Source organism: Tinamus guttatus, unplaced genomic scaffold, assembly GCF_059628265.1.
Source record: "Tinamus guttatus ecotype Peru unplaced genomic scaffold, ASM5962826v1 Tinamus_guttatus_pri_ptg000104l, whole genome shotgun sequence".
In the NCBI taxonomy this organism is placed as follows: Eukaryota; Metazoa; Chordata; class Aves; order Tinamiformes; family Tinamidae; genus Tinamus; species Tinamus guttatus.
The window spans coordinates 1,536,111-1,558,743 of NW_028288638.1; the positions used below are offsets into that span (position 1 = coordinate 1,536,111).

General features: G+C 38.9%; 1 protein-coding gene across 3 annotated transcripts in view; it reads left to right on the forward strand.

Moving 5' to 3' along the window:
- TPK1 (thiamin pyrophosphokinase 1) overlaps positions 1-22,633 on the forward strand; it is a 264,754-nt gene that overhangs the window by 24,795 nt on the left and 217,326 nt on the right. The gene's annotated exons all lie outside the window — the stretch shown is intronic.

The following is a 22,633-nucleotide window of genomic DNA, read 5'->3' on the forward strand; positions in this document are numbered from 1 at the left end:
AAGGTGGTAGAGTTAATTGTGTACAGTTCCAAGTAGCTTTGCAACTGGCAGGAGGAAATTAGCTGTTGTGTGAAAACAGCATGAAATGTAATTCAGAGCAGCTGTCTAATTTATCAGCAAGAACAAACTGCTCATGTTCTTAAACTCTACTCAATTACTCCATCCAACCTTCTTTGACCCGTTCAGCTTGCTAATGTTTGCTTAAAAATAAAAACTGAAGAAAGTTTGCCAGCCTCTTAAAATACGCTGGCAGATTCCCTTGAGCTTCCTGGCAATGCACCTTCATCAGTTTTGAGTTTATTCAGCTCTGCCTTCACAGCTTCTTTGGAAGAGTTATATGACATTCTCTACTTGACAGTGCAGATTCGATAAAGTTGTGCTCTTTTGTGGCTGATTTAAAATATTGCCAAACTGATGGCATATAACACCAGGCTAAGAGATTTTATGTTATCTGAAATGGCAACAAAACCTTGAGATAAAAACAATATTTTGCTGCTCGTCTGTTGGGACTGCTGTTTTTATTCTGTGACTGTACTATTTTCTGTGATTGTACACCGAACCGTGGCTCTGTTCTTACAGTTTTTCAGAATGACCTTTCTAACTCTTCCCTTACATTCTGAGTAGGAATTGAGCAATATATATTTAACAATTAGAATTAACTATTAGAATAGATGTTCGACCAGATTAAAACAGTATGACCACACCAATTTTAATCCATGTACTTCAGTTTATGTCCTCAGTACATAAATGTGGAAATACAAAACTTCTGTCCACAGAACAACATCTATTCCCTTCCCTTAATAATTTGAATTTCAATAGTACTTTTTTCTTAAGTGCAGATGTAATAAATTTATTCCCCTGTCTATTTTTTTTTTCTAACTAAACTATCTAAACCCTGTTATTGCAAACAGAAAACACTGGTATTTTTCAAGGCTTCAATTCTTTTGAGAGGATGTAGCAAAACTGTGATTAGTCCTCTGACAATTGCCCTTGTGAAAAATTTACATATCCCAGGTAATCCTAATTTCTGTGAAGACTTTTGGTGCTTTACCCAAAGAAAAACCATGCAAATGATAGCATTTTGCAACTGAAATCTAAAAAGAATCATGCATTTTATAATTTTAGTGCTTTTAACTTTGTCCTGTGTGAATTATACTTTTTTTGTAGCAGTAGTAGAGAAAGTAGATAACAATCCCGTTGAACCAATGCAACTCAGGTGTATTTTTATCTGTAATAGTGAAGCAACTTAGACTTTTCTGTATTGCCTTAAGTCTACAATTGAACCAAATACTTCTGAGAAAATGCTATTAAAATGCTATGGAGGGTATTCCTTAGAGCAAAAATAAACAAAAAAGCCCCTGGCAACAAAAGCCGACTTGCTACAGCTGCTTTGGATTGGTGTTTGAATATATCCGGGTTTTACAAATGAGCTATAACAGTGCAATTCCATACCTGTCATCCTTATTCTCGTGTATTTTTTTTTTTGCTACCAAAACAATACCCTTTTTCGACTGCTCCTTTCCAAATCTTTTCTAGGTCATATATTCCAGTCAGGGTGTGCAGCATATTTTTTGGGGGACATGAAGCATTTCTTGTGCCTAATTTTGCTTTGCGGTACTTTTGCAAAGAGAGGGATCTGAGAAGGAGGAAGGCGATAGATGAAAAACGGGAGAAACCTTTCTTGTGAAAATAAGGAGATGACTGGGCATTTAGTCATCAGTTAATAATGTGTGGGTTGTCCTTTTAAATAAAAATGTATGCAAAAGAATCGCCAAATATTGTTTCCATAATCATATAATGGTGAGACATAAGCAGTTTCAAGTCAGAAAAGAGTTTCTACTGTAAATCAATCATAGGTGCAGAGTTTGAGAGCGATCTTGATGGCAAACATTACTTAAAACTAACAGTTGCATCTCATTTTACTGTAGATTCTATGTAAGCCAAAATGACTAAGTTGGGAGTCAGCCCTGAATTTTGAAAGAGGGCCTGGTGCTGAAGAGACAGTGAGCTCCTATCAGATGTTTAATAATTCCCAAGATGCAGAAAGGTGGTGTTTGAAGATTGTATGTAAGTGCTAATCATGAGGACCACAGTGAATTAGGAGCTGCTAGTGAAATATGAATGACAGAATAGCTTGTATTTTAAAATCAAATTTTCTTTACCATCACAGTTGTAATTTTAAGGCAGGAGAGATGAAGAAAGGTCATGAGACAACCTTGGCCTGTAAAGGTGGCTGTCTGTATGGTATGTCAGGAGAGGTCTGGAAGAACAAAAATGTTATGTGAGTGAACATGCTTAGGAGTCTTCCATTCCGTATAGTGTACTGGTATACGGCGTGTTTGTTGCAGTCAAAATGGATAAATAACCTAAATTTGTCACCTGGAGTTCAGGTGCTAAGTCAAGATGTGTCTACATTTGTGTTTGTAAATAGATGCATCAAACTATGCTGTGTTTAAGATATGACATCTACTACAGGATCTTTTTAAGTCAATTTGTAATAATGAGGACAAGTGGAAATGAAAGCAGGAATAAGTAGATCACGGACAGAAGTTTTCTTTTAAATCTGGCTGTTACCACATATTGCCTTCAGGTTATTTTCCCACACCTTGTTGGCAGTAGACTGAGCTGCTTCTGCTAACTTCGCTTAAGACGGATCTTGAAGCCGTCCTATAAATTTTATATCTGTATCAAGGTGTTGTCTGTAACCTCAGACAAGGCAGTACAGGTTGCTAAGGCCAGGATAGCTTCCCTCATATCTAAAACAGAAAAGCAGCAGTATTTAACACTGTAGAATGCTTCTTGTTTGTTTTTAGTTGGATTGTCAATAGAAAAATATGTGGCTAAAATCTTCTTTTTGTAAAGAAAGATGTGTTTTCAGCAGGTCTGTCATGAACTGTTTTTTTTTTTTTTTTTAAAAAAAAGATTTATTCTGTTAAAAAAGGGATTTGAGCTGCATCACAAAGCTTGCTATATCTTATTTTTAGGATATATCCTATTGCTAGGATAAAAAGGGTGCAAATGTATCTGTTTGGAAAAGACTAATCCAGCCTGATAATGGTTAGCATTGATAATAGTGAAATAGAAATATTTGGTGCTTTCAGAAACAGTTGGTTCACCACGCATCTTTAAAATTACTATGCTTTTATGCTACCTGTTCTTAAAACACATTCTTTGTATGTGTTCGTTTAAATGAAACGTGACTTTGTACTTTTTATAGAATTACTTTTTTTTTTAGTATCAGATTATTTCTTTTTGTTTCATGTCTGTATATGTTGCTAACATGATTCAAAGTGTTTTAGTTAGTGTCGGTGCCTTGGTCTGTGTTTCTTCTTTTGGAAATTAAATTTAGTGAATAATAAGCTCCTTAAATCCAGAGTAATTCTTTTTGTATGTTAGAACAGGTAGCATTACAGAGAAGCCCACCCTGATTTTTGCTGGAACCTATAGCTACTACTTTAAAAACAATAATAAGCTAGTATGGATGTTCAAAGAAAGGGTAAACATAGGCTCTTTATTGTGTTTTCAAAAGGCTCTCTCTTCTAATAATCCCTAAATGCTTTTATTTTTGATATTCAGGTGCTTTCTGGTGCAGTCACCATTCCTGCTTTAAAGAGGGTGACTTGTGAATGCCCCCTCTGTTGTCCTTGCTTAAGGGTAAGGATAACAAGGTCACTAGGGAAAATAAAACTTAGAGCAGAAGGCGTTCCTTGTGGGGGCCTTGTTTTGCTTTTTGAAGTACTTCTCCTTTATAATCTTTATTCTCCACAAATTGTAAATAACATGATTTGACAGAACTACACATTTCCTTACTGCACAGAAATGAATTCTTTAAGAATCATGATCATTTAGGAAGCCATGCCAAGAAGTAAAAAATTTAGCCATCCAAAAATGTGCATTAAAGAGCTTATTGTCGTCTTTGGCATCTATCACAGAGCTCATTGGAAGCAGCAGAGGCAGTAAACAAAGCAGGTTGGAGGAATAACTTAGTCATAGTACAGCATTATTTTCAAAAGGCGTCAAATTAAATTTCCACAGGAATATTGAATGTATGAAATGTGTGTGTGATGGAAGAGTTCAGGTTCAAAGAGACTGCGGCTTCAGCAGTCACTGAAAAGCTCAAGAGCTCTCAGATAACATCAATCCCTCACATTCTGGCTCTGTAAAGTATAGCACGTCCACCAGTTAGAACAGTATTTATGATCTCTTTTTTTTTTTTAGTTTCTTTTTTTAACAGTTTTATACATGCAAATACAGAGGCTAATAAATAGACACTATTTTGTTGTCTTCCAAGTTGGCCTCTCTTATGTTTTCAAACATGCACAGTATGTCCATAATATATGGACAGGCAGGATATAAGGGTCTCTAATGAAGAAACAGTGAGAGGATTGCAAGCACAACTTTGTTTTTTGTTTTGCTTGTTTGACAGCTGTCTGTTTCTGTTTTGTTGCTTTTTATGGCAGGAGACTGCATTTGGCCCAGGTGATAAATTGAGTTACCTGAAAAGCCAATTACCATACGAGCTCTCTGAAAGAGTTACTGTGTTCTCTAAAGCAGAATCCACAAAAAGTAGCAGACATTCATGTTTGGGAGGTAGTGTATGAAGAGGATGTGCACGTAAGTAATAAGACAACTCTTGCAATTCCTCTCTGAAACAGAGATAATATTTATATTGTTCCTCCTGGTCTTCTGCTCAGCAAAAACTGAGTTTGGTGGTGTGAGCTGCAATGAAATGCTGTGAGGTTTTAAGCAGTCATAACGGGTCTTTGCTTAGGGAATTTTGGATGATAGTAGTTGACAAAATGATTCATGAATTGTAACATTGTTCGAGACCTGCAAAATCTGTAAGGTTTTTAGCTCTACTTATAAAGCGTCTTCGTCTTACTAGACTCCCAGTTGCCAGGATTTCTTGTTAACCTCTCACAGAATCTTCCAGATAGCCCATTGGGCTGGAAATCACTCGCCTACATGGCTTATCCTGTTAACCTGTGTGTATGGTCTGCTTTTATGAGGATAACAATATCTAATATTGCTTACTGCATGCTAAATTGGGCTGCTAGAATGTAAATACCTATTCACTGAAAAAGGGGTGATACCTGCCCTGGGAGCTCTATAGTCAGGGCCCTTTTACCTGGACCCCTCCTTTATTCTGCATGCTGAATTCCTGCCTGCTTCCTATTCCTTCCACAGCCCCGTTGCAGTGCTTTCGTTAAAAGGCTGAACTTGCTAATTCTTTGGCTTTTGGGACCCATTGTGGCGCAATGAGATGTGAGGCTTGAGGGACTTGGGAGGTCACACTTGGTGTGATGTGGCCTGATGGGCTAGGTGTGGGGACACTCATACCCAGAGAGTGTGGGTCTGGAGGGTGCCAGTAACGGATAGGGCCAGATTTGTGTGGCTGCGATCGCAGCATGCATAGGTTTGTGTGGTTGCTCGTGTTTGTCTTGGACAGTGACAGGGTCCAGATCCACAAGCTTTTGAAGTTCAGAGCTTTTAGATATCCAATACTGCATATCCAATAAGTGGAAACACATTTCAGGTTCCTTCATTTGTTTCTATGGTGGTAACATTTGGTGCCAAATGGGGCATTTTAATCACTTTTTTTTTAATGCTGAAATTACTTGATTTTTATCATTCCCCATCAGAGAAGTGAGGTAATTCGAAGAAAAGATTCATTTGTGTGTCTGCAGAAGTATACTTAGCAGTTTAGTGAGTTGTCATTTGAATTTCAGAATACTCTGAGAAGTACAGGTTTATATTTATTTCAAAAAATGCTTGGGCAAGATTTTTTTTTGCAGGGAGAAGCAAAAATCAACTATATGTAGTTTAGTTTTAATAGCAGTGGTTTTGCTAAGAAATATGGAGTTGGAAGCAACTCTGCAACAGCACTGTGCTGTCCCATATTTTCATCATTGAAACCTGGCAGTTCTAAAAAACTACAGGTGTGGAGCATTCCTCATTAAACTGCATACTGCAGTCGCTAGGGCAAATCCATTTCAAGCATTATTGGTTCATCTTTAGAAATTTAAGAAAATAAAGTCTGAAATGAGCAGCCTCTCAGAGAGTTTGAAAAAAAAGTACTTTGCATTATTTGATATTAGATGGCTCTTCCCAAGCTCATTCAGTGCCGCTACTGAAGGTAACTGGGTTTATGCCTGTTCTTGTTTGTGTTGATTATCACAGTAACGTAAAGATAATAAACTGCCAAAGATAGCAGGGGTTTTGGGTAGGGTAAACCTACAAGTCAAGAGGACGTGTTTAGAGGAGAAACTTGAATATGTCCTGCAAAATGAGGTGCCAGCTGTTGGCACAGGATCTCCATGGGGGAGCTCAAACTCAGCAGTTAAATTTAACACTGGTGCCACATGCTGAAAATTCAGTATGTGCTCCCATGCTGGGGTTGTCCCTCCTTAGTTTAACTTTGAAAGATAAACTTTGCACGATAGTGCCAGTCAAATATTTCCCTGGCCAAGACTTTGACCAGACATGAATCCTCACCAGGATATGTCCCACTGCTTCCTGTGTCTCTGCAAGTTTCATTCATGAAGGCCCAAGTGAGAGAGCCAGTATTTGTACCATATTTGGATACCATACACCAGCTCTGTGTGCTTAATCTTGAAGAGTTGACCCAAATTGTCTAGTAATATGTACACACTTGGTATCTTAAAATTACTAAGAATCCCTAAATATCTGTTCTCATTTGGCTGTTAATTTATCCCTGTGGTCAGAATGTGTTTCCTTGTTAATGTGTTTGAAAATGTTCTTAAAAGAAACAGTTAATGACCCCTGAGTTTAATCTAGTTTAATCTGTTAATCATTTTGCTTCTAGGCATATATAGTTTCATTTTCCGCTAGTACTACTAGTGTTCACCATAGTCTGACTGCCGTAAGTAATAAAAGTAATGCCATCACATTAAAAGTGGTTCCCTTTCTCATGTAGCACTGTGTGTGGCAGTGTTTTCTTAAAAAAAAAAAGAAAAAAAAAAAAAGGACCTAAAAGCTGTCAAGTTTTGAATGCCATCTGTCTTTCATTAGAGAAGGCGATTCTGTTTTAAATCCTTCTATTAGAAAAATATCATTCAGCTTTTTGTGTTTGGGTTTATTTTATCTTTGGTGGTTTATCCATCAGCTGAATACAGACCTGTAATCCTCTGTGGCAAAGCATGCCTTGCTGTTTGTGTGGGCTTGTGCACGTGGGTATGCACACATGGCTATTTTTGCACTTCCGTAGTTCTTTACTTTTCTCTTTCAACTTCCCCTACTTCCCCTTTAAATCTGTCCTGGTGCAGAGATTATCAAGTTTGATAAAACACTCGTTTTATATTCACATGCAGGACTGGAAAATAAACACAGTAATGAAGGGACGAGTATTCATCCTTTTCTTTCATTCTTCTCGGAATTAGAGATGATCTTTGAATGTGCTATATAAAGTAATAACTTGTATTTGATGCGTTTTCCTCAGTTCACCTACATTTAGTCACAGTACTAGCGTGTGCTTCAAACCCGGGCAGATGAACCATCTGCTGGAGGCGTGTGAGGGTTGTGGAGAGGATCCCAGCTACGATTTATCTGCTGTACCCACGTGAAGGGCGCTCGTATCAGTCAGCAAGGACCCCGGTTGTAGCTTTCGGGAGGAAGTGGGAGGTGGGCCAAAAGGCCAAAAGCTGTTCAACTTGAAGAAACCTGTGTATTCCCAGTAGATTTTCCTGACAGGAAACTTAGATTTCTTTGTAGTCCCATGACAGTAGATCTCAGCAGTTGTGAACCATGGGCGTGCGCTGAAGTAGCCGGTGGCCATTTCTGTTGCGCTTTCTCTTTTGTGGTGAAATCTTGGAGGAAAAGGCCCCCACACAACATCCTGCCTAATCTTTTGCGTCCCACGTAGAGGAAGTGTTCCTAAAAGCAGAAGCTCTTTGCTGAGGAGGGGAAGGGGCCGTAGGCAACTCTCAGTAGTCAAGCAACGCAGTTATTAATAGAGATCTGCTGCTATGCAGCTGCACTGGCAGACATTTTACAGAGCTGGCCAAAAGATCATGGTGCTGGTTCTTACACTGAACGAGTTTTACGTATGAATTTGAGTCAAAGGTTCCTTATCTCTCACCACCATCAACATGCAGCTGTATACAAAAATTTTCACTCACTGTGTTTGTAGTCTATGAATGTTAGAAGTAGAGTGGTGTGAAGAAGGGGGGTTATAATCTCCAAAGAGACTGTAGCAGTTACACAACTTGACACAAACTAGCCCTTGGATTTGGGTCTTGGCACAAACCTGTGCTGCTTTGAAGGAGAAGTGGTGCGATCCTGAGATCAGATGCCAAAACTGTGGTGTTTTTTTCACCAGTTGATGTTTCTCTCCAATGTGAGCAAGTGTTACAGTGCTTGTAAGAACTATCTGAGAATGAAGGAAAAAAAAAAAAAAGTTTGTTGTTTGCAAGTTAGATTAACAGTTCCTTTGACCTTCTGGTTATGAATAATGTAATTAGGCAGGTGTGTAAGCTTCTATAGCAAAACTTTAAATTATTAGAGATCCAATTTGTCGACTTCTTTTATTTTACAGATTGAGCTTGGACAAGTTGTTTGATCTGAATATTTCATCCTGATATTCTGTGTAAATTTTGCTAAGCTATTCACACAAATTGAATTTTAAAGACTCTGCGTAGTAGGTGGTTACACTTCAGTGTAATATTTCTTTTCCCCTTTCTGTACAAAACTGATGTTCCATACAACTTTAACATGTACTGGTTACTACACCAAGGAAAATATTACAGTTAAGCGGACCGATTTCAGTGACAACTAATGCCTTTTTTAAAAATTAATATCTGTAAATACTTATGGTCTCTAATAAGAGAAACTATTTATTTAAAGCTTAAAGTGTCCAGAAATATTTTTGGCTTAGTCGTAGTTGCCTATCTTAGCCAGATGATATCAGGGAAAACGCTGGAATAGTTTTGTAGCTCATAATATAGTGAGAGATTCCTTTGACTCAGCCAATAGAGGCTTTTGTTCTTTTCCTTTCCTGGGACTGTGAAGCCTGACCTGCAAGCCAGCTGCTTTTTCAAGAAAAAATAATAATAATTCAATGGTTACAACCTCAAATATCCTTTTTTCTAGGTACTAGCCTTATAGGACTGATTTTTATTATTCACAAATTCTAAAACATAGAAATACCTTATGGCTTACATGTTTTCAGCCCATAATTGCACTATGCCATGTGCTCTAATTGTCCCTACTTGAGCAGGAGATTGGACTAGATGATCTCTACAACATCAACATTCTGTGATTGTGTGATTCTGTGTAATCCATTATGAAATTGTGATTGTTAGTGAGAGTTTAAACTAAGTGATGTTTGAGAATAGAAGGCTCTAAAATACCTCCAGTTAACATAGCAGATGTACTCTTTTCTTGAATTCTGTAGCTTGACAAACAGAAATGCTTTCTGAGACAAAATTTGAATCCTGTAGGTAAGGTCGTTACTATGTAGGTGCTGTTGTCTAGAGAAAAAGTTATGCTGCTGAAGAAAAACTGTTTACAAGAAATTTGGATGAGATTATCCGTTAGCAAAAAAAAAAAAAAAAAACAGAAAAAATGTGGGTCATGGTTAAGGAGTGTTTCTAATCAAAATATAGGCTACTTATTCCTGTGTTTCATTTTACCTCTGTAAAAGTGCATGTTTTTGTATCCAGATACTGAGGTAGCTCACAAATGTGAGTGAGGGTTTTTCCAGTAGTCCAGAAAACAGATTTTTTCCTTGACTTCCTCAACATTATGCAGGAATTTTGGGCATCTGTGGCATGCAGTTCTGGCCTAGACTCATATCCCCACCCATTTGGGAAGGACTGTGTTTGTTTTTGCCACGGTGACTTTCATTGCAGGACTGAAGTCTATAGCAAAGCTGGGAAGAAAGCCCTGGGGAGATAATTTGAGACTCTTAACTTATTCGCTGGAGAACACCGCTTCTCATACAAATTGCTACAAATCTCTCTACTTAGTGAGGCCAACTGTGAAATGAGAATAATAATGCTTATGCACCTTTGTAAAGTGATTTCAAACCTACAAATGGAAACCTAAGTTAAAGCAGCATTATTAAGTACATTTCCCAGATAGAGTAATGAAGAAGAAAGAATATCAGAGTCTTAGCTTTTTATTAGTGTCTCTTCCCCAGATTTGTTAATCCACTGGTAAGGGTGCATTTTCTTTACCTCTCTAGCTCTGATGAATAGCTGATAAAAGTCTATTATAGCTTGGCACTCTTGTCATTCGGTCTGTAGAAATTAGACTTTTATACCTTCAGTTATGGTTTCCTCTTTAGGTGACCTAGATATTGCTCAACATACAAAATGAGATGCATCAAGGGACCTCTAGTAGGACCTGGTTAGATTTTTAAGGATATTTTTGTGTTGAGGGAGGTGGTTGTAAACAAGCTATTAGATCAGCATTTCTGTTAACTGGAGTCTTTTTGTTGACAGAGCAGATGAAGAAAGCCAAAAAGTTTCTTCAAGCAATAGTATTACAGAAATAACTAGATCAAGAAATAGTAGTAATAAATGCGATACTACTTTTAATCATCCTTCTGTTTTTAATCCTTTAGGAGTTGAATGTTCAAGTGTGGCTTCTCAGCTCTACAGGATAAAACCGCACTTTAAATATATGAAATTTAATGGTAAGACTGGGAATTTTTTAAGACAGAAAATGACAAAATCTCTTTGATTTTGAAATCTGCCAAATGCTGTAAACATTTGTCTGTTATGTTTCAAATTCTTATCAAAAATACCAATATGATGCAAATTGCATGGGGTTTTGTGATTTGATCTCATGCCTCCTAAGATGCTCATTTGGCAGAGGTCCCAAACACTGTGAAAAAGTAGACAATGCAGATGTTCTGAAATGGATGAGATGGTTAATTTAAATCAGCCTGTGTCAAAGGTTTTTTCGGTGTATTTTTTGTAGTGGGCCATTCATGCCTGTTCTTTCCAGACTGAAAGTTAGAATGCTGAATGTTAAGGTCCGCCCTTTAAAAACGTATTTAACTGATGAGTTCTTGATACCTTCTTTAAGGATATTGTTCTACCTGAGGCTGTGGGGACATGGGAACAGCTGCCTGCACTTAAAACACTTAACTTTAAAAATAAATGTTTAAAAGAAGTGGGAGACAAATGCAACTCTGCAGTTTTTGAATAGTTTTGAACAGCCATAGTGAGTTTGGATGGAAAAGCAGCAGAAATGCTCGAATATGCATTGAAATACATTTTGAATAGTCAAATAAACCAGAAGACATCAGAATGAAATTATCTCATGACAGCCTTTATATTCACAGCAGGAGAAGCAATAAAGATATTTACAATATAAAGTTCCATATCAGGAACTTAAATTGGGGCTCAGAAAGAGATATTGCTTATTTAAAAAGAGATGTTTGCCGACGCAGTTATGTTACTCTTCTATATTGTATGGATTTATGGTTTTGAAATGGTTATGCCCCATAACTCCTAATTAAGCTTGACAGTTTTAGTATTGATGTTGAATGAGCTTATAATAAAAACACTTGTCCTTGACATCATGCAGTGACCGAAGCTCCCAAGCCTTTATTTGTGTGAATAGTGTTTTCTGGAAAGAGGTTGTTGTACCGATGGCGATGGGTCTGCTTGTGCAAGTAGGGTGCCTATAGGAGCTGAATGGTGGGCCTGTTTTCTGCTGAACCTGAATTTACTGGATCTCATTGTCCCAGGTTACACAGTGTCCTCAATCGATAATCCTGCATTTACTGATTGACTCGATGCCTCTTACCATTAACTGGATCTTGCAAAGAGCATTCACAGTCTTGGTTAAAAGTTAGATGAAAGATGAAGAACGTGCACTACTAACTCTTCAACGTTAAGTGATTTTTTTTTTCTGTATTTCTCGATCAAGCAACAGTGCTCTGACTGTGGCCATTTCTTTATCACTCAATTGTTTTATTCCAAGGCAGAAAAGTTAGCCACTTAGCTACCTGGGTATCCAGTAAGCTTTCTGGCTAGCTTGTCGGAGCTATTTAGTCCCCACAACTTTGACTTTAGATCTTATTTTTCTGCCAGAAGGCAGCACAGTGACATACTGCAGAATAAAATCTAAAGGGGAACCTCATCCAAGGTGCATAAAAATTCCTTACGTGGCTGGTGGTATAATGCAATTTTCACTGCCTTTGTCTTTCTGGCTTTCTTTTAGCTTATTTTTTCTACATGTGGATTTATCTATTTATAAAATAAGTAAAAGTAGGTCTTGAAAGTGTTTTGTTAACTTTAAATCCTCTATAGGCTTCTTTTTTTTATAGAGTGTCCTAATACAGGCTGCCGAACTCATTTACTTACGTTAGATAGAAAATTAACTCTCAAAATATTAACTTCAAAGTAAGGCTCCTGAAAACAAAGGCATTGCTTTAAAAGTAAAATATTGGTGAAGGCTTTTGTCAAACAGTCTTTGTTTTTACTTCCTCTCTCTTTTGGAAGGATTCTCAGGGTAATCACAGAAAATACTCACCTCCTTTTTATTTTTTAGGACTCTCACATGGGGCTTGAACTCTCTGCTGTCGCCACCACCAGATACTGGTGCTGTTTATTCTGTCTCCCGTGAAAGCCCTTTTTGATCAGTGAAAGCTCTAGTGGCACTCCAGAGCTTTCATTAAAGCCGTTCCCTTCAAAGGAGAGAATAATCCCCTTGGGGAAAAGCCCAGCACTGAGAAGGGGGCACAGGCCCTAACGTCCTCTCTGGCGTCCAGAGTTGGTGGAACAGACCCTGCTGAAAATTCACTGGCATGAATTTTCATCAGCATATATAAGATCTAATCCTGGTCTCTCCCAAGTTAAAGGGAGATTTTTCATTCATTTTGCCTGTAATTCCTGGGTAAATAACTAACTGATGGTTGCAGAGATCACTTACAATTTATGTTACTCACTGCATCTTCTAAACATACAACCCAACTGATTCCAAAATCCACAGTAACCTGGTTGAATGCTGCGTGTTGTTAAATAAGTGCTTAATTAGTTTACTAGTACAGTAAACAGTTTACAGAACAGTAAAACATGCCATATTTCACTCCAATAGGTGAAGGAAATAAGGAAAAAGAGATTTGTGAAGTTGTCTAAATCAGAATTTGAGTAGAAGCTTTTTTTTGTTTTTGTTTTTTTTTTTTTTTGGGCTGAAAAGCAGGAAAGAATTTCTGATTTTAAGTGTTTACTGTTGTTGAGTAGGGTTGTGGTTTTCAGCTCATAAATCCTCCTCCCTGTTTCTGCATTTATGGAAATAAGGTGTTAATTCCTACACTCACAAAGTAAATCTTGAATTTAGCCTTGGGGATGGAGAGCAAATCCATACCCGAGTTTTAGCCACTGGACAGTCTGTTAGCCCTGAGTTGGTGGATTGCGCATATAGTGCGGAGAGAGAATTGGGTTTATGTGAGGACTACAGCCCTGAGGAAAAGCGGGTGCTGGGCAGCAATCAGGCTGAGCCTGCCTGTAGGAAGACCATGAGGAAGGGAGAGAGAAGGATGGAAGAAGGATCTAAACTTCTTTAGAAAGTTTAAGAAAGAGAAGGATCTTACTTCTCTGTGGATTTAGTCATTTTATGCTGTGCTTTAGAAAGCTATTTTTATTTCAAAAAAGCTTTTTATTAGCCTTTTTTTTTAATTTTTTGGAGCTTTTTTAAAAAGCTTTTTAAACCTTTTTTAACTTTTTTTTTTAATGACTCAAGCTTTTAAAACGTCTGGGGGTAGTCAGAGCACCCCTCTTTTCACAGAAGAGTGTCCTGCAAAGCCAGAGGTTATGCTTTTCTAGGAAAAGCCATGTTAGAAAGGAGTCACTGATGGGTATGGTATTGTAATGCTAACATGATGAAGTACTTGGAGGACTTGCCAGATGTGTGAAGGAGATATTTGGGTAAATAAACTTTGAAGAACAAGTTGTATCCAGGTCAGTAGACTGCACAGTCAGACTTCCACGTGTTTCTTCTGTTTAATTAGTTTACAAAAATAATTGAAATAATTTACTTAATTTGTGAAGGGGAGTGGGAAAGGGAAGTCCGTGCCTGTCGGAGCGGAGTGGCTGTGTGATGGGGACAGCGTGGTCTCAACTGAAGAGGGATTTGAATGCAAATGCTCTCTGACACAGGAGGCAGCTGAATGTGGGGCATCCGTCTCCTGAGGGAGCGCTCCAACTCGTCACCCTTCATGATAAAAGTATACCCTGTTCTCAGCTTTAGAAGGGAGATGATTGATAATGTAGAACCACATCCCTTAGGTGTCCTAATGAGAACAGCTACTTCAGACGTGCCCTTCTAATGAGATGAGGGTGAAATGTCTGGTTTGTGAACAGCAGTGGTGTTTTGAGATCAAAGAAGGCACCGGGTTGTGTCAGCCTTTTAAACTTCATGTACTTCTAGATGCAGGTAGAAATCAGACTTCTATGGGCCTAGGAAACGTTGATGCCAGTAACTGAAGTGTCAGTGGAGTGTTCGGTGGCAGCAGAGCAAGTGCTGAAGAGACAAGCACTAGCATGTTCATTTGGATCCTGTTTGGTTTATCAATCTAATATGTTTATGAGGAGGTACATATTATATTAAATTAATCATATAGAAAATACCCGAAGATGTTTAATTGCTAAGTTCAGGTAAGGTGTGCTACCAAGTATGCTGTTATTTAGTGACAAAGTCCTTGCTCAGAAGTGAGGAAGGTGCAAGAATGCACCTTTCTCGGTGCATTCTGCTTAGTACCAAAGTGCCAGGAGAGACCACTGAGCCTCATTGCCTGCCTAATGAGCCTTGTTAGTCCTTGAGGTCTTGCCATGTTTGTAGTGTGCAAATGGCGTGGAGGAGGCGGCTCGTGTGGAAGGGCTGTGCACAGCGGTCGCTCCGCTGTCCTAGTGGCTGAAGTCCTAGTGACTAGGGAGTTCATGTGCCTAGTTGTATCCCTCGATTAGAGAAATGTCAGACAACAAGTTTTGTTACTATGATGGGTCCAGACAATGTGATGCTGCATTTTCAAAGTGTAAGAAGGACATTATGTTAGACCTGGTTATTGACCATCTAGGAAGCAAGCAAAGGTTTTCTTCTGAGTTTGTGATTTATTTGAATATCTGCAATAGTAACTGTGGAGACACTGAGGAGGTTGGTGGTTCCTACTATTCATTTTTCTAAAATGAAGATATTCCAATATTTTGTTGAGGAAGAAGGTTAAAAATAGCTATTTTATGACTGAGTATTTTTCAGCATTAAGGTAAAATAGGTTCTCTCCATATTTGTTTGTATGATGATCTACATGTTAATATAGATTTAACCTCCACTGCACTGTGCTTAGAAAGCCCAAGCAAGAAAGCAAAATTAGACATAACCCTGCCAATATATTTGTCAAACCTGTATGTGTAATTCTTGTCCTTTATGTGCTTCCAACTGGTATAGGATCCAGTGTAAAGTAGTTACTATTCATGATATGAATTGTCTGCCTAGTAAATTTGGCTTTAGAAGAAGGTAGTTGCAGCAATTCTTTTGCACTCTTAAACTTCATCTGAAACATGAAAGTTTAAGTCAAATACTGTGGTTCTGGGGTCTAGACTTTCTCTTCTGCAGAAGCTGCCCCTCCTGCTGTGTTAGTCCTTGGTCACCTCTTCAGCCTCAGTTGGCTCTTTTGGTATTTTTCTCTCTGTCGTGGGATGAGAGACTTATTTCCTATGCCCTTAGTTATCTATGGCTATACCAGCAGTCTCTTTCCTTTAGGGATTGCTGTGCAATTTCAGAGAGGCCAAATGGTAATCTTGTGAACTGAAAAGAGTATAACCCAAGGTGATAACATCTCAGCTAAAAAATCCCTGCTGCTTCCAGACAATTCAAAACTTCATTGTGTTCATGATGAAGTGAAAGACCTGTTTTCAGGAGGCTTCCCACAGTAGGGAGTGATGGATGGATGGCCCGGGAACATCTCCCTGCAGACCAGCAGCAAGGCTAAGAGGTAAACCAAGCCGACAGCCTTGGGATTGCAAGTGTGTCATGTATCTCTCCAGGAGTATGTTAGGTTTTGTGTGCCTTGCAAGCCTTTATCTCCCCAAAGTCATTGATTGCTTTGGTGGTTTTGTTTTCAAACATCTACAATTCCATGTAGATTATAAGATAAAGTGTGGTCATTATGATGTCTCTTTAAATGGACAGTTCTCCTGATTTGGGTCAGTTGAATGTTGCCCTAGGGAACTGCATCCTGTCTTTTCCTCAAACACAGAGTTTCTCTGTGATATTGGGCAAGTTACCTAAAATTGGAAGCTTACTAGTGGGAACCGTAGTCATCTGCTGTTACTCTGCCTGACCAGACGGAGATGTTTGGTGCCTGAAGACCAGAAGTCCCACGACGTGCATTCAGAAATGCAGCTTAGTCTGTAGGAAAACAGTGACCTGTCACATACTGAGCATATGAAAAATTGCAGCCCTTGGAGTCTCCAGAGAAACACTGGGATTGACTGAGAAGTTTTCATTGTGAGGTACTGGCACTCTGCTGGAAGCAGCAGTGCCCAGTAATGTAAGTGGGCTGTCCCAGGCGTAAGCCTGCATTTGTGACTTACTGAGAAAAATCATTTGCTTTTAATTTTTACACATAAATTCTCTTGGCGGGGATCTCTAGAGGATATCACTTTTTTATCTTTTCAGTAGGACTGTTTGCACAAATCCTCTTTCTATTCTTCTTGCTGAAATTTGCCTTGAGAATTAGGAACTGTAAAATATTTAAAAATCAATGGAATTTGCATAAAAAATTAAAAATAAAATAGACTGATGGGGATAACTGTAATTGCATGAAAAGCAGCTGGGTATGCATATTTGATTTATTCATTTGATAAGCTTGAGAATATGTAAGGTCTGTGATCCTTTAGCATAATTTGTGCTGGTTTATTACTGGAGTTGTCACACTTAAGAAGAAAATTAGGTGGCTTGTTTGAAGCCTTAGGATGGCGGTGGTAAAATGCAGCTAGACAATGTTTTATAAATCGTGGCTATAACTAACACAATAGTCCTAGCTTAACTATTTCTCTGAATTAAAGCTGACAACTACCTTGTTAAAAAGAGCACGGTTACAGGCAACAGATTTTACAGGCTGACTTGAGAGTAGCTTTTTCCTTTCTAGAAGTAGCAGTTCCATGGGAGTTGTTGGGAAACTCCTTGTACATTAAGCATGTAGATTTCAGAGTGTTGATCTGGAGTGATTATGTTTGAAATGAACCTTTTTTGATTCTTCAGTATCACAGCAGAGCACTGGGGTTTCCCACTGAAGTGAAGCGCTTATGAAGGGAGACTTAGTTCAAGCAAGAGGAAGGCAGAATGAGGTGCTTCTTTGTATGAGACATATTATCTTTTCAGCACAAAGTGAGTTCCTAATCTGAAATGTAATCCTGAAAAGCGATATCCTGGGAGTTCATGTTAAGTGTTTTTCTAGCAATTTACCATGAGGTTTTGCTCAAATTTGAGGTTAAAAACCACTACAAATTTATCCCTTCCTTGTTCCTATGTGAGGGGTACAACTGTCACGCTGGATCTTAAGTGTAACAATCTGAAATTAGAGACATATTTTCATTAAAAAAAAAATCTGGACCGCATTTAAAATAAGCTAATGTTGTGATATTAGTCTTTTGTTTCATAAAGGCATTGCAAAAAGAGAATCTAAAGCCTCATGACTATGGGTACATCTGTATTGGCATTTAGTTCGAATCCAGAATTTGCATTTGAAGCAAGTTTCCTGATCCTGCTTACTTGCTGTGCTTTGCTGCACATGGCATAGTGGTTTTGGAACAAGCAGGCTAATTTGCTTTTGGACAAAACTCAAAACGTGCTCCAAGAGCACGAATGATGTGCTAAGCAGCATTTCGTCCAGGGAAGAAGACTAGCCCCAACCCCTGGACATCCTCCCTCTCTCCCTGACCATATGGACGGCAGGCAGGATCCCTGCAGCATCCACAATTTCGCTTTGCAGATCTGCTCTTACGGTGCCTTGCTCCTTGCTAATAGATAAGCATGGATAGTGTCCATCATCAATAAACTGCCAAAGACCTTCAGTTGAGAAAATGACAGTTTTCTCCTATGGGGCAGCTTGGGATGCTTAGAAGTCTGATGGACTCATTCTCTCATAATTATGCTTTTTTTCCCTCCCTTCTCTCCTTTCTCCTCCGCTCTTTGACCCCTCTTTGCCCCTCCCCTTTTTTCCATAAAAGGAAGAGGGTAAAATAGACAATATGCTTTCATTTCTGTAGTGGAAACTCTGCTTCAGTGTTTGGGATTTTTTTTTCAAGTCGTGTATGGAATGAACAGAGCATTATGACTGAAATAAAAATGCTGATGAAAGTCAAAGGAACAGCTAGTTGTTCTAGGTCTTGCATAGCAAAAAGCAAATTGTTTTACCAAGAAGCTTTCTGAGGTTGCAGTTAGAATACATTTCCTTTTGGTGTATTCAATGCTGCAATCACTTTCTCTTATCGGATGCCACAGAAGATATCATTCCACATTTCTTTCTCTTGCTTGGATTTAAAACCAGAGTGCTTGAGATGCAGTCAGTAGTGTTTTTCTAACTGAGCTTGATGTAAAAAGGAAGGTGGTTTAAGATAATAGTTTCCATTCCAGCTTTTCTCTGACTTAATCACACTTACCAATATGCACAAACCAAGTCTCTCATTCCACAGAGTATGTTAATGAAAGTCTTCGAGGTAAAAAGTAAGGTAGCTATTTAAGGTAGGGTTTCAGTAACTTTTTCTTGTTTAGCTGTATGAATACTCTGATCCATCCTCATTGGAGTTCTGCACACAAGTTGCTTTATGATGTTTGCTGGTTTCATAAATGATTTTTTTTGGGTTGGTTATGATAGGCTCCCTCTAAATATAGATTCTCTGTGATATTTTTAGAATCGCGGCTTCACTGCTAGTTCTTGTACAGGAGAAGAAACTTAACTGTCATAACAGAAAAACTGCAGACTGTTTGCTCAGCTGTCTTTTATCTGTGTCGCTATTTTGGAATTGTGGAAAAAATTCATATCCCTTCCCACATATCTGACACTGATAAGTAGGCAATGACCGTTCATTTAAAAAACCTAGTTCATGGTGTTGGAATTTTCTGAATTATGGTACTGGAAACTAAATCATCTAAATCATCTTTTTTTCCTTTTTTTCTTCCCCCCCTCTCCCCTGCCCTTTTTAAGCATGAAAAGTAGAGTGATTTTAAAGCATCAGTGTGAACTTCCTTTTGCTGTCCTGTATAGGAAGGAGTTTTCAGTGGACTCTTTCCCAGTTTCTCAAAAGCTCATCATGTACTTGGACTCTATTTGATCAGAAACATGAGTGATCCAGAGCTCTGCAGTATCTTTTGCAAAGATGTGGTTAATATCTTGACTATGTAGATGCATTTTTGCCAATGAGGAGATTCTCTGAAAGTTATAGCCGTCTTCCTTCTTGCAACTTTCCGCTTCACACTAATGAAATATTTTGCTAGCCACAGAAGTCTCTTCTCCCCTACATGAAACATCTCTTTCTTCTTCCTTGCTCTACACTAAACCTGCCTCTCTCTGTAGAAGGCCCATAGATAGATCCCTGGGACGGTAAAGAACGGCTGCTATTGGGGCACGCACTAAACTAGGAGTTGTATGGCTTGGCAGGAGACCTTTTCAGTGCTTGAGGCCCTCTCTTTGGCATTTGCACCCCAAGGCAGGCCAGTATCTTAGCACAACGTGTACCCATCGAGTGCTACCACTTCCATCACTGCACTGAGAGTAAGAACAGCAGTGATCTTTCCACAGGGCTTTTTGCTGGAAGTCATGAAAACTTCTTTTCTGCTTGGAAAATACAATAGCCAGGAAAGTTGCAGTCTGCAGAATAACTTCTGACAATATTATTCTAATGCTGAGAAGAAACAAAGGAGGAGAATATATTATTATACTGGCTGCCAGACAAAAGGTTGTGTTTAAAAATATATGTGCCTCTTGAATATGATTTGTGACAGACATACAGCCTGAAGACTGGCATGTGACAAAGGGAAATCAATAAAAAATGCATAACGATATTATAAATATTTATAGAATAGCTAGATGAATACAATATGATGGAGAAGCCAAGAAGGCTTTTAGCATAGGAAACGTGTGCCTCTAAAATGTACTAAAATTCTTCCGAGAATGTTGAAATGGGATATAAAGGCATTACGTGGGCTGTCATTTGGATAGATGTTCACAACACCTTTGATTAAAATCCTTTATAAGCAACCAGGAAGAAAGCTTAGTCAAAGAGGCTAAGTAAAAGTTGGAAATGGAGAAGAGAAATAAAATGATGTTTTTCGGAAAGGAAGACGTTATTCACTGACCAGCCCAGTGAGAACATGTAGTATTGATCATAAGCTAATCCTAGGAAGGTAAAAAAAAAAAAAAAAAAAAAAAACTTCTGCCAGATTAAAATGAGCCAACATTGTCGAAAGATGAGGACTTTTCCTTGAGCCCTTAGAAGAGCGTGGTGGCGTGAAGAGTTTTCCTTAGCTGTATTGACGTAGTTACGCATCTGTTCCTGCGTAGGGCCATAAGTTATGCCCAAAGGAATGCAGCAAGAGGAATGCATGGGCAAGAGCGGAAGCAGACGGCTTCATTAAATATATGGAGGAATTTTTTATCGTGACCCATCTGTCCATAAAAGTTAGGCTTGACACTGGCAGATTCTGCTACTGAGATCTGCAAGAGAACTTAGGTTAGGGGGCTCTGCTTTGTTCATTCTGTGTCAGCGTAAGCCTTAAAAATAAGCTGAGGGTTTTATTTGGAAGAATTTGTTCTTTTCTTCTTGTGCTGCAAATGGCTGAGTTTCCTTGCAGCTTTTGTAGAGTGAGCAAAGTGCACAGTGAAAGTTACTGAAAATGGCAGAGGCTGGGCAAGAGTGTGGCTTGTTCTACCCCCGAGGCAGTGAGGCCAGCGGAAGCCTCAGCAGCCAAGATGTCCGTACGTGGGGCTCAGGTAACTCCTGGACTGAGTTCTTGCTTCCAGAGTACCTTTCCCTGCTGCTTCGGCAGAGCACAGGTAGTGGCTGGGTCAGGGTACTAATTATCTTGGTGAAAAATGGATGGGCAGACAGCCCATGAGATAGATGCTGCCTAATTCGTTAGGGACTTTTTAAAGATAAATGGCCTTTAAGTAGGTTTGTTTTCAAGCGAATAGCCAGTAGAGTACCCAAAGCAGTGGCAAAGTGAGCTCTCATCGGTTTTTCTCAGTGATGGATGCTGCATGTTCTGTCCACTGATGCAGTCTTCTTCGCCACCAGGAGCCCCAATTTATTAATAGCTTTGAGGGCAATGACTGTAAATTACTGCAGTCCAGTTTTATTACTGTTCTACATCTACGGAGGACTGAACCCTTTATGCAGCTTCATATTCGTTCAGTGAGCAGCATTAGAATATTGACATTTAGGCTTGTTTCGGTAGCATTAATCATAGCATTTTATCATGCATTAATTGCAGTTGTTTGAAATGACTGGAGTGCTCGCTACCTGTTCTAGAAGCAGGAAAGACAGTAATTAGTATTTTGCCACTTTGACATGCTGGGGAGGAAAGCATCCACTGCTTTCCTCCTTTGCATCAGCTGAGCAAGTACAAACTCACTGTTCCTACAGACCTTGCTGTGAGCCCTTGGAGATGTGATTTCTGAAAACTGACCTCTGACATCTCAGTGTGGATATCCTCAGCCATGGCCTGATCCTCAAATATATGTCTTAATATATAGTGAGATGCCACTTAATGTGCTAAAAAAGCTACATTCTGCTGTTCTCCCATATGCTGATATGGCTTAAGGTTTAAAGCAACACAGGAATGCTTTTTGTGATTTGCCTGCTGCAGCAGGTTTGCAGTGTCTGTGTCTCTTTGTATTATTTTGTCCATAAAAGAACCTGCTATGTTTGCAGGCACTTTCAGTGGAGGGCATCACTGGGTGATTATGTTTAATATAAGGAGCTGGCAGCCTTTCTCACTTAACCATCATTAGCAGATCTGCTGCTGAGGTCCCATTTTGTGAGGCAGCTGGAAATTGGTACTTAGTTGGAATGTATTGTTTTCCACCTTTATCTCTAAGTTCAAGGACAAGGCAAAACTGTTTGGAGTAAGCAAAGAAAAAGGTTTTGTCCATTTCTGTTTACTTCCAGTCTTTTTTAGGTAAATTTGCTGTTGGTATCTTCCCTATTATGTGATATGCATGGGCTAAATAGAGGTGTGGAGCGTATTGGCCAAGATGCAAATGTGGAACACAAGGGAAGGTAATCGACTAAGGATCACACACAAGAGGCTTGTGGTAAACACATAGGCATTTTATCCAAGTAAAAATGCTCTAGGTCTCTAGTGGTGTAACTCTTGACATTACAGTGGAGTCCAATGCTGTTGTCTCCAATTATGGATGAGAAAGCTAAGGCATGAAGTGCTTCTGTAGATAAGGTCAAAATGATTCAGAAGGTGAGGGGCAAAATAGTGGTGCCCTAGTCTCCTATTTATCCAACATTTTTATCCTACTTTATCCAGCAGCTAGTTATTTTTAAATTACTGTCTTTTCCCCAGCCTGCTATTCCAAAACATTCCTGCACCTTCATTACATCAGTTTGATCATTTATTTTTCCCTTGTAGTGTCATATGACTTTCTGCC